At 45.0% G+C, this 11,672-nt stretch overlaps 1 protein-coding gene across 1 annotated transcript in view; it reads right to left on the minus strand.

Annotated features, from left to right (window-relative positions):
* LOC137425445 (bone morphogenetic protein receptor type-1B) overlaps positions 1-8,618 on the minus strand; it is a 113,897-nt gene extending 105,279 nt beyond the window's left edge. Inside the window, exon 1 of the mRNA XM_068113891.2 lies at positions 8,401-8,618. The gene's annotated coding sequence lies outside the window, so the exon portion shown is untranslated. The remainder of the gene's footprint in view (positions 1-8,400) is intronic.
* Positions 8,619-11,672: the final 3,054 nt, after the last annotated feature.

An 11,672-nucleotide genomic window follows, 5' to 3' on the forward strand; every position in this document is an offset into this window, starting at 1 on the left:
TATATATATATATACACTTCTGCATCTGCAGTGATGGCAACACTGCTGGGCACAGACTTATTCCTGTATCATGTGCCATCGAATGACCATGTAATACCACCTGGTCATTATGGATTTCATAAGCTGGGCAGACCACACCTTGCACAGAAAGCTCTTTGAGTGGTTGATGAGAGAGAGCTCTTACGGTCAGACATGGCACTGCAGAGCCCGACTACTCCATACTCTGATGAACCGATAACTTGGGGGATTTGTGAAGACCCTCGATGGAGGAAACCCATGAATCCAAGTCACAGCAAAGGGATTGGAAATGTCCCGCGTCGCTGACCGCTCATGAGCTGGTCACCTATGTAACGGTGCACCTGGGAATTGGTGTACCTTTGACAGGAGGTTAGAACACAACTTACCCAATAATTAGTCAGGTTCACTATGTCGATCAATTATATTTCGTTCAAAATCATGGTAGATTAGCAAACCTATACATTTTTGGAAAGGTTATAGCATAAGGAAACTAAAAATCAATGTTTACATTTGGAGAGATACCTGTATGGCGGCCATTTTGGATTTTCAAAATGGCCACTGCAAAATACATATTTTGTTCTATTTCTGCCTCTAATTACCCTAAAAACATTTTAAAATATACTAAACCTATATTTTCAGGGACAAGGAATCCAATGAAAGTATCAAATTAGTGCTATGGGGAATGGTAAGACACGAATCAAAGGTTTTGAATTGCAAAATACTGTCTTTATATTCGCGATAAGTTGCATAATCAAATACATGTTATCATTTTGTACAGGCAGTTAATAACATCAAAATGTGTCACAATAATTCATATCACCAAACATACACAGGCAGTCAGCAAAATCATATATACACATGCAGTCAGTATAACTTCACATCTACACAGGCAGTCAATGACAAAATATACACAGGCAGTCAATGGCATCAAACATACACGATTACAGTATATGCCATTTAGAGTTCGTCATCACTGTCCTGTGTGTCGTATCCGACAATATAGTCCGCATCGTTTTCACAGTCCGTTCCACACAAGCAAAGGTCGGTCAAATTGATTGGCAAATCGAATTGGTCGAATGGTCGATCGAATCGAATTCGATGAATCGAATCGATCGAATTGGTCGAATGGTCGAATGGTCGATCGAAACGATTGGTCGAATGGTCGAATTGGTCGAATGGAATTGGTCGAATTGGTCGAATCGAATTGGTCGGAATTGGCAAATGTAAACATTGATTTTCAGATTTTCCATGTAATAACGTTTCCAAAAATGTATAGGTTTGCTAATCTACCATGATTTTGAACGAAAAAACATAGTGAACCTGACTAAATGCTGACATCTTTTCAAAGAGACTCTGACAAAATTCTTTGAAAAATAAAACCAAAATAAAAAATGTTGTCACATTCCACTCCAGAATTCATTCTATTTTGGACATTCCCACCAACCGTTGAAGCCGATGTGCCAATCTATACAAACCCCTCAACATTGACCATTGAAGGTGCCCATTGTACATTCCCCTAGTTTAGTAATTCCACGATTGCAAAATATCCACCTGGGCATGTTTAGATATAGAACTTTCACAATCTCGTAACACTTCCACACTCATTACAATAATTTGATGTGCTCATGCAGGTTTCTCCACACACCTGCCAACAAAAGGGCCATCATTTTATTGACATCCTTTTTGTGGCCAAGCTGCCATTCTTTCGGGATCCTCATCACCTGCAGTACATTGTATGGGTCGCTATCTTTTGTTACGGCAGATGACACAAGACCAGCGCTTTTACAGGGTGTGAACTGTACGCAGCATGTCCTGGCCTTGGTGTGCTCCATCCATCATATCTCCAGAAATTATGAACTCCATTGGTTGGAATGAAGTCACGTGACTATGCGCCCCCTGTCATGGCATCATATTTTAGTTGGCAAAAGGCGTAGTCGCTCAAAAGCACACAGGTCTTACAGCGTCACTGCGGTTCACGTCCTGTGTTCAGGTGTATCTCCAAAGTCTGGCTGGTTTCAAACTCCAACCACAAATGACAACATTAGCTCACAAACTCGCTCTGGTTCAAAGAAGCTCGTGCAAGCCAAAAGTTTTCTGCAAAAGGTTGCGACTTCAGAAAAGCCACACTGTGCTCACAGCGATGTCATGCTGGGAGGAAAGAGGTCACAGATACCTGGATTGTGATGATGTTGCTCTTCACCATCGTCATTGAGAACATGGAGGTTGATTGTGTTCAATATCTGATGGATTCTCTTCTTCTGTACAAGGAAAAAATGCCAGAAACTTTCTGGCTGCGATTCTGGCCTCTCGTGGTTGAGATATATTGGATATTCTGGCTTCAAGTCAAGTAGGAACCACACGATGGAACGTAGAATCACAACACTTTGCACGTGGTAATTCAGCCCAATAAATAAAAGCTTTTTTTTGGTGCAGCCAAGCTAAAAGACACCTTTCAGTTGCGAAGTGGCAGATAGCAAAGGGAACAGCAAGCCCATTCATCTGCCGTCCTTAAACCCTGAGTGAGCCACCTGGGACACTATGCAGGTGTACGGATTCTCGAGCTCCGAGGACGGACGGTATCGATGATCTGCCCTTTTTGCAGTTAATGTATTTCATAATCGAGTAGGTGATGTGACAGTATCTTTTGTTTCTTCTCCACAGGGATGGCAGAAAAACCTGAACCTCGGAGGCGGAAGGCTTAGACCGTAGGTACACAAAATCAAATGTCTCAAACTTAGTTAAACTTGTTTACAGCTGCAAACCACTTTTCTGTTTCATATCGGACTTCCTTCTACTCAATGCCATGACGATCTCTAAGCAGCACAAAAGCAGCTGCACCTGATGCTCACGATTGGAAAAATAAAGGTCCTTTTTGTCTTGCCTGATCCCTATTTCACATGACGTATCAACTATTTTGTCTTAGATACCAATGTATATGAACAAACACCACACTTGTCACATGATACTGTCTCTACTTTGGGATTATATATACACTACATGACCAAAAGTATGTGGACACCCGAACATCGAACATCTCATTCCAAAATCATGGGCATTAATTTGGAGTTGGTCCCCCCCCTTTGCTGCTATAACAGCCTCCACTCTTCTGGGAAGGCTTTCCACTAGATGTTGGAACATTGCTGTGGGGATTTGCTTCCATTCAGCCACAAGAGCATTAGTGAGGTCGGGCATTGATGTTGGGCGATTAGGCCTGGCTCGCAGTCGGCATTTCAATTCATCCCAAAGATTGTTGATGGGGTTGAGGACAGAGCTCTGTGCAGGCCAGTCAGGTTCCTCCACACCGATCTCGACAAACAATTTCTGTATGGACTTCGCTTTGTGCACCGGGGCCATTGTCATGTTGAAACAGGAAAGGGCCTTCCCCCAAACTGTTGCCACAAAGTTGGAAGCATACAATCATCTAGAATGTCATTGTATGCTGTAGCGTTAATATTTCCCTTCACTGGAACTAAGGGGCTGAGCCAGAACCATGAAAAACAACCCAAGATCATTACTCCTCCTCCTCCACCAAACTGTACAGTTGGCACTTTGCATTCGGGCAAGAAGCGTTCTCCTGGTATCCGCCAAACCCAGATTCGTCCGTCGGACTGCCAGATAGTGAAGATAGATTCATCACTCCAGAGAATGCATTTCCACTGCTCCAGAGTCCAATGGCGGCGAGCTTTACACCACTCCAGCCGACGCTTTGCATTGAGCATGGTTACCTTAGGCTTGTGTGCGGCTGCTCAGCAATGGAAACCAATTTCATGAAGCTCCAGACAAACAGTTGTTGTGCTGATGTTGCTTCCAGAGGCAGTTTGGAACTCTGTATTGAGTGTTGCAACCGAGGACAGACGATTTTTACGCGCTAAGAGCTTCAGCATTCGGCGGTCCCGTTCTGTGAGCTTGTGTGGCCTACCACTTCCCGGCTGAGCTGCTGTTGCTCCTCGACGTTTCCACTTCACAATAACAGCACTTACAGTTGACCAGGACAGCTCTAGCAGGGCATAAATTTGACCAACTGACTTGTTGGAAAGGTGACATCCTATGACGGTGCCACGTTGAAAGTCACTGAGCTCTTCAGTACCGCCCATTCTATTGCCGATGTTTGTCTGGAGAGATTGCATGGCTGTGTGCTTGATTAATATGTACCTGTCAGCAATGGGGGTGGCTGAAACAGCCGTATCCACTAATTATAAGGCGTGTCCGCATACTTTTGGCCTTGCAGTGTATGACCAAATTATATATACATGTATGTATGTATACATAAAAATGTATGTATGCATGTATGTGTATATATATATATATATATATATATATATATATATACATGTATGTATATATACAGTATATACATGTTGTTATATATATATATATATATATATACATAAAAAATGCTTTAGTATGATGGGTATCAGGTATCGTTGTTGTTCCCAAACTCATCAGGGAACTGACAATAGAGGATGGTAAACGTTTTCTGAGCAGGTAATTTGCTTTGGACAGGTGGAGGGAGTAGAATTATATTTTATAAAATATCACAGTCGTGATCAAGAAGATCATGGTTTGATGAAAAGATGAAAAAAAAAACAATGAAGAAAACATCATATTTTGCTAAATTTTGTTTCATGCATCTCAAAGCTTCAACATTTAATATTTATTCTGCCGTTGAGTTCGGCCGGATATTGAATCGTCCTTGCCTCGACCCAATCGCACCGAACTCTCTTTCCCACGACAAATAATCATTTCACAGGTGAAAATGCATATTGAATCGGTTGCTATTCCATTGTACGCTACGGAAGAGGGAGTTCTCAACTAGTTTATGGATTTGGAATTTGGCCAGGGTACCGAGCCACAATGGCCTCCTCTTTTTGAAAGTGTCGTTGCCTCTTGAACAATACAGGTAACTGCTCGGGAACAGGAAAGCCAGATTGATGTCTTTTGATGCGGAGGATCCTATTCCAGCCTGGGAAGCGTTTGAAGTGACACTTTGTAATTAAGTCTTATCCTCCTCGGATCAAGCCTACACGAGAGAGCTCAATGGTGAGTATACACAACTAATGTGGAGCATTCATTAAGTTATATGAATGAGATACTCAAAAATTGTCCAAGAAGCACCAAAGGTTTTATATTTTTCAACATCTAAGTATGTAGAGTTAGTAAGAAAAAAAATCCTTCAAAATCACACACAACCGATATTACATACATACATATCCCAAGAGTGTCGCATCACTATCTCATGACATGTACATATATCAAGAGTTAAGGCTCAAGCTGATAAAATCCACGGCCATGGAAAATAAATGTTATGAGCCTCATAGTTTGTTGCTGGTGATTGGAAAACAGTCAGGCCTAAAGGATAATCTCCAATAATAATAGCAATGAGGATAATATCATCATCACCATAAAGGGTGTGTTAGTTAGGGTTAGGGTTAGGGTTTGTTGTTAGGGTTAGGGTTAGGGTTAGGGTTGTTAGGGTTAGGGTTAGGGTTAGGGTTGTTAGGGTTAGGGTTGTTGTTAGGGTTATGGTTAGGGTTAGGGTTGTTAGGGTTAGGGTTAGGGTTGTTAGGGTTAGGGTTAGGGTTAGGGTTAGGGTTAGGGTTTGTTGTTAGGGTTATGGTTAGGGTTAGGGTTGTTAGGGTTAGGGTTAGGGTTGTTAGGGTTAGGGTTGTTTGGGTTAGGGTTATGAAACAGTTACTCGGCTACAATCCTGGAGGGGTCTCCACTCTGACTCAATAAGTCAGCGGCAGGAATTTGTAATTTGTTCTGGGTACCAGCCGTAGCTCACGTACTTTTCAAAAAGGACACAGTGGGATCTGTAACGTTTACCAACTACCACTGGCAGAAGGGATGCCCAGTTTGGCATCCACCCGAGGGGTGACACACACATTGATGAATCGCCCTGCCTATGAAACACCAGGATGACAGTTTATAGCTGGGTTCAGATTCTAACCCAGGCGATACAGCTTGGAGATGAGTGTGCGTACCTCTATGGCCTAGGCCATCCTTTCAGCTCTTGAGGATAATATCAGTACATGGAAATAAAGTTTTTTTTCAATCTGTTGTGATAAAGTTGTGCATCGAGGCATTTATTTGTTTCATTGATCCACTCTCATTTGAATTCTCTGCTTGGGGAAATAGGGTGGAGAGGTATGTCGCTGACGCGGAGAAAGTTGGATCAAAAGAGGGAGTGGGTGGGGTTTGGGGTTGCTGGTGAGAGAATCAATTTAGAGTAAGATAATAGGGATGAAAAAGTGGAGTGGGTGGTCTCACGGTGCATTGGACACGGGCTGTTGTGGCTGGCCAAGCCACCATGGTGATCCTGGGATAAATCAGCAGCACAATGTGACGGCATTCTGTGAACCCAGGAATTCTGGGAGACAAGCCAATCGCCCTCTCTGCTTTTCCATGTAGGTCTCTTTCTCAAAAGCAATGCCAGGAAGACCTCGTTGGCTGGTCAATCTGGCACAGTGAGTCATGCCAATTTACGATGGAAAGTCTGGCCAAGTAGGACCCTATCTATCCCTCGTGAAGAATCGCTGCCTGTACTCTGGATTACTTTTCTCAGGCAGTTAAAGGTGGCCACAGGAAGTAAAGAAAACGATTCATCATCATGTACCATGCCCTATGCGGAGGGTTGGTGCTCCTGAAGCTACAATCCTGGTCGGGTCACCACACCGGCTCAGGTCGTCAGAGCTGGATTTCGATATATCGACTGATCTTCGCAAAAGACACCATGGGATCTTTATCAGCCACCTACTTATTCCAGTAAAGCACCAGTTTACCATGATCCGTGGGACACCAGAATAGAGTAGGATGTCATAGAGGTCGACACACTCACCTCTAAGCTGTCTAGCCTGCGTTGGAATCCCGACCCAGCTATAAACAGTCATCCTGGTGTTTCGCAGGCTCTTCGATGGACGTTAAACTGGTGTCTGTCTGCCAGCTTTTCGCTGGTGGACGTTAAAGATCCCAAGGTGTCCTTCGCGAAGAGTAAGCAAGCAATCGGGAGCACCCTGGCCAACATTCCAAATTCTTACCCCAACTACTGCTGGGAAGCCAATGGCAAACAAACTAGAATAATTCATGCCAACAAACTGCTTCGGCAGCACCGATGCTCTGTAGCAGCGTATGGCACATCACAATGAGAACATACAAATATGGAGAGGACAGTTTTTGTCTGAATCCAATAGAGCATTGATAACATACAGGCTGGTGAAGCAAACAGCTGGAGGTGTGCTCAACCATTCACTATTCACCTGAAAAGAGCCTTTTATGACCTGAAGCTCTTGCCAACGGTGTTTGTGGGTGACTTTGAACCGACACCGCCATATCACAATATACCACGGTTCCTGGACATCCTGTCATCGGACAAATTCTCGGATAAATGGGATACTGCTTTGGTTCGGTATAGTGGTTTTATCGGCCCATGTGGCGCATATGTTCATTTCAAACACAATTCAGAGAAAACTGGTGCGACTGAGAAATTTGCGCAGCGAAGTGTAAGACCTGCCATAATATTCCGCTTACCTGTACGCTTGAACGAGTATCGTACCTAATGCTGTACCTGTGCCATGCTCATCTGAATGCAGTATTGTTGTGGTACATATAGCATTCGTATACAGCAGTGCATATATGATCGGTTCTGCAAGGTGTGTGTGCCATATCAAGTTGCGCAGAATGCAGTACCATGCCTGGACCTGGGAGTGACGACAGCACCCTTGGGCGCTGCGTTTTAACCCAAACCGCCGGTGGGAGCACACCTGCGAGTAGCGAGGAGAGATGACACTGGGGCTTCAAAGCGTGCCCTTCGGGCATGGGAACAAGAACCAGCACAGAGACCCCGGAAGGTGGTCCTAGCCAACCCATAGCTTGTCCTGAATTGCACCCAAAGCCCATCCTATAGACTAGACTGCAGACGGTATTCCAAACTCAGCAGCTTCCCTCTCCACCTATATACCTCATGCCCATTTGCTCCTGCACTCTTTTTCCACATCCACTCCCCAAAGCGACTTTCACACCTGAAACTTAGCAGAATCATCCGATATCATTAAGCAACTTCGGGATGAGATGAAGAGGAAAGAGCATCACTGCAAACAATCTCATTACTTGGGACCAGTTTCCAGAGATCAGCTGCAATCATTGCTGGCTCGCAGGAGTGTATAATTATAATTGGATCCCAAGTAGCCAAGAGCGCCGGACCGACCGATTTTGGCTAGACAGCCCTGCCAGCTGCAGCAACAGTTATTAGCCAGATTCGGTCCGACGTTGTTGTCTACCTGCGACGCGTCTTAAAGCTCCACGCCGCCGTTTAGTTTTCTTCGGCAAGGGACGTATGTATCGCGGATGGAAAGCTCCATGTAAATATAAGGTGCAGTAGCGTACCTGTATGCGAAGAACCAGGCGATCTTGCAGGTTGCGTGAGTCCAACTACGCGAAGCCGCTCCGTACGTTGTGCATGCTGCTCGAAGGTGTGCGAAGGATTCCGGGCACAGTGTCCTTCCTCGCTCGCTCTCACCAACTCGCCCCTCTCTCTCTAAAAACCTCTTTGCCCGACTCAACTGACTTGCAAACTGCTCAGCACTCCCGCTCTCCTTTCACCCCCGCCCCCCTTCCTTCGCCAGTCCCCCCACCCCCTCCAAGCTGCTCTCCCGAGACTCTCTGGCTTCACCCTCTCCCTCAACCTCTCCCCCATCACAACGGCTCCCCCGTGGGGCGGGCCTCGTCATCGGCTGATTGATTTGCTATGGACTGGAGTAGCGGCTAGGAATGCGCTACGACCGAACCTCATTACACCCTCCACCGTCAATCCGTTCAGTTAGGGTGTGGGTTGTTAGGGTTAGGGTTAGGGTTAGTTTTAGGGTTAGGGTTAGGGTTAGCTCTGCCAATGCACCAGACGAACGCATTTCTAAGGATCCCTCAAAACTCGGTCCTCCGATAAAAAGGGTTAGGGTGAGGGTTAGGGTTAGGGTTAGCTCTGCCAATGCACCAGACGGACGCATTTCTAAGGATCCCTCAAAACTCGGTCCTCCGATAAAAAGGTGGCACATCAGTGCATTTAACATAAGTGCGACGTACTAAGAGAGGGCATCTTCAAATAAAATTGTCGCAGCACTAATAATGGACCCCAATTCAGAAGAGGTGGTGAAAATGATGCGTTCACATCAATTTGAGCGAGAGATTGAGACTCTCCGTCGCACGAGGACAAAGCCATTGCAGGAGATCTTTGCAAAGTGGACCCCTGGGAGGTTCCAATCACACTCACACTCAGAAGAACAACAACAGCCCCTGTAAGGGATTGTCCACCCTTATCTTGGTCGCTGGCTCAAAAGACAAAAAGAAACTACAAAAATACCGAAATGATGACCGCTTCAATTTCTATGTAGGTTGCCGTATAAAGCAGTGACCGTTGACATCGTCGTAGGGTTGTGTGGACTAACTGTTCCGTGCACATTTTGGACAATGTTGATCTGGACAGTCCAAATAATATAGTTCATTTTTGATGAACACATTTATTATGCTTTATGCACGTTACAGCATTTCAAACGCAATTGTATATCTGGAATTTTGTGGGCAACACAACTATCACATCAGTTCAGTGTATCCATCAACATGAGATCTCTTCCAGGTAACGACTCAGGAGGAGGCCATTAGGTCCATCGAAGCCTGCTCTATTATTACCAACCTATGGTTGCTTGTCCGTGCACTATCCTTATACTCATACTAAGCAAGTAAGCAGAATGTACCAATTTTGAAGTCTTTGGTGTGCCTCTCACACTCAGAACTAACCATTATACCACTGAGGCAGGTTAAAACTAACTCTGGGACATGTTTTTGTCGGATGTTTGTGTATGCAGTCCATGTGAGGACAATATTTCAGTGGTTTCCACAAAATGTCTGGCATATGAGTAAGAGCTCCATTTAGTGGACAAAAATATGGAAACACCAATGTGAAGTCACCAAATAGGGTGTTGGGCCACAACGTGCGACTCGTATGGCCTGTATGCACCGTGGCATAGAGTCCACCAGCATCTGCAATTCTGCTGGAAGGATGCGGCACCATTCTTCCATGAGAACGTCATTCAATTCACACGAGATCTCGCGAGATCTTGGAGACGGTGGGAGGGATTTTCGAAGCTCCACACGGTCTCCACGTTTTTCGAAGTTGTCTGTTCACAATTGTATTTTGTCGAAACTGTATTTATCTTTCGGTGTGTGAAGTTATTGTGTGCAACTTTGGTTGTTTCTCGGTGTTTATCTTTCATAAATCGATCGTCTGTTTGCCGTGTCGCGAACGATTTGAAATCGAAGTTAAGTGATTGTTCCCATTTGTATTTTCGTTAAAACTGTATTTATTTATGGTGTTGTACGTATATTGTGTCCCGACGAAGATTTTTCGGTGCAAATCTTTCATACCTGTATTGAAAATCGTGTTAATTCGTGTCGTGTCTTGAGGCCTTGTACAGTGTACACTGTACAACCTTGAGGCTTTGTTTTTTTCTCTCAGCGGTCCGTCGTTTGTGATCCAATAACTTTCGTTCTCTGTATTCCCAGTCTTTTCACCCATAGCCTACTTCCTTGTGTAAATCTCAACTCAAAAAAAAAAACAAAAAAACATTTCCTTCTCTGTTCTCATTCGTTTATTCATTCTTATTCGTTCGTTCGTTCTTCGACCACGTGCTTCTCCCCCATTTCCCCAGATAGTTTTCACTGTTATTAACCTTCAATGTTTACACTTTCCCCTCAAGTTATGTATTCCGTCATATTTTATAACACCTTTTTCTTCTTCTTCTTTAAAAGGCTGCTTTCGACTTGCTCACCAAATCAATTCATCCCCAAAAAAATATCCATCTCCTATAGTGCCTTTTTTCTACATTCCCTAAACTCTCCTGCACTCCATCCTCCATCCAGCGTCCTTAAACGTATTTTTAACTCGAAGGTCACAAGAAACTCATTTTGCAATAAATGTTCGTTTCCCATAAATCGTACACTTTCTAAAATCCAATCTCACCCCTCCCCTCCAAATCTTCCCCATAACCCCTCCCCTCCAAATCTTCCCCATCACCCATCCCTTTCAAATCTCCCCCCTTGCCCCCTCCCTCCTAAACTACCCCCTCACCCCTCCCTGCCAAGACGCCCCCTCGCCCCTCCCCTCCTAGACTCCTCCCTCACCCCTCCCCTCCAAATCTCCCCCATATCCCATCCCTTTCAAATCCCTCCCCTTGTCCCTTCCCTCCCAAACTCCCCCCTCACCCCTCCCCTTCAAATCTCCCCACCCTCATTGCTTCTCAATTTCCCCCCTCTCACTCCCCCTCCTCAAAGCATCCTCCCCGCTTCTTCCCCCTTCCAACTCTCACCTCCATCTCCCCCAACCTTCTGCCTCGCTCTTCCCCCTCCTCAAATAACACCTCATTGTGCCTCACCCAATCACCATCAAACCTTTTGTCCGCCCCATCCTGCCCTTTCTCCGAGCTATTCTGAAATCTCTGACACACCTTCAACAGCTCTCCCTACCTCTTCCACCTCTTCCAGATCTTACCCTACCCCTCCTCCCCCCTGTTCTGTATCTGATGCTCCCCCTTCCTCTTCATTAACGGTATGGACCTCAAACATCCGGGGCCTTCGTTCAAACTTAACTGAACTCTCCATACAGGTTG

The sequence above is a fragment of the Myxine glutinosa genome, chromosome 4, assembly GCF_964187855.1.
Source record: "Myxine glutinosa chromosome 4, kmMyxGlut1.1, whole genome shotgun sequence".
Lineage (NCBI taxonomy): Eukaryota > Metazoa > Chordata > Myxini > Myxiniformes > Myxinidae > Myxine > Myxine glutinosa.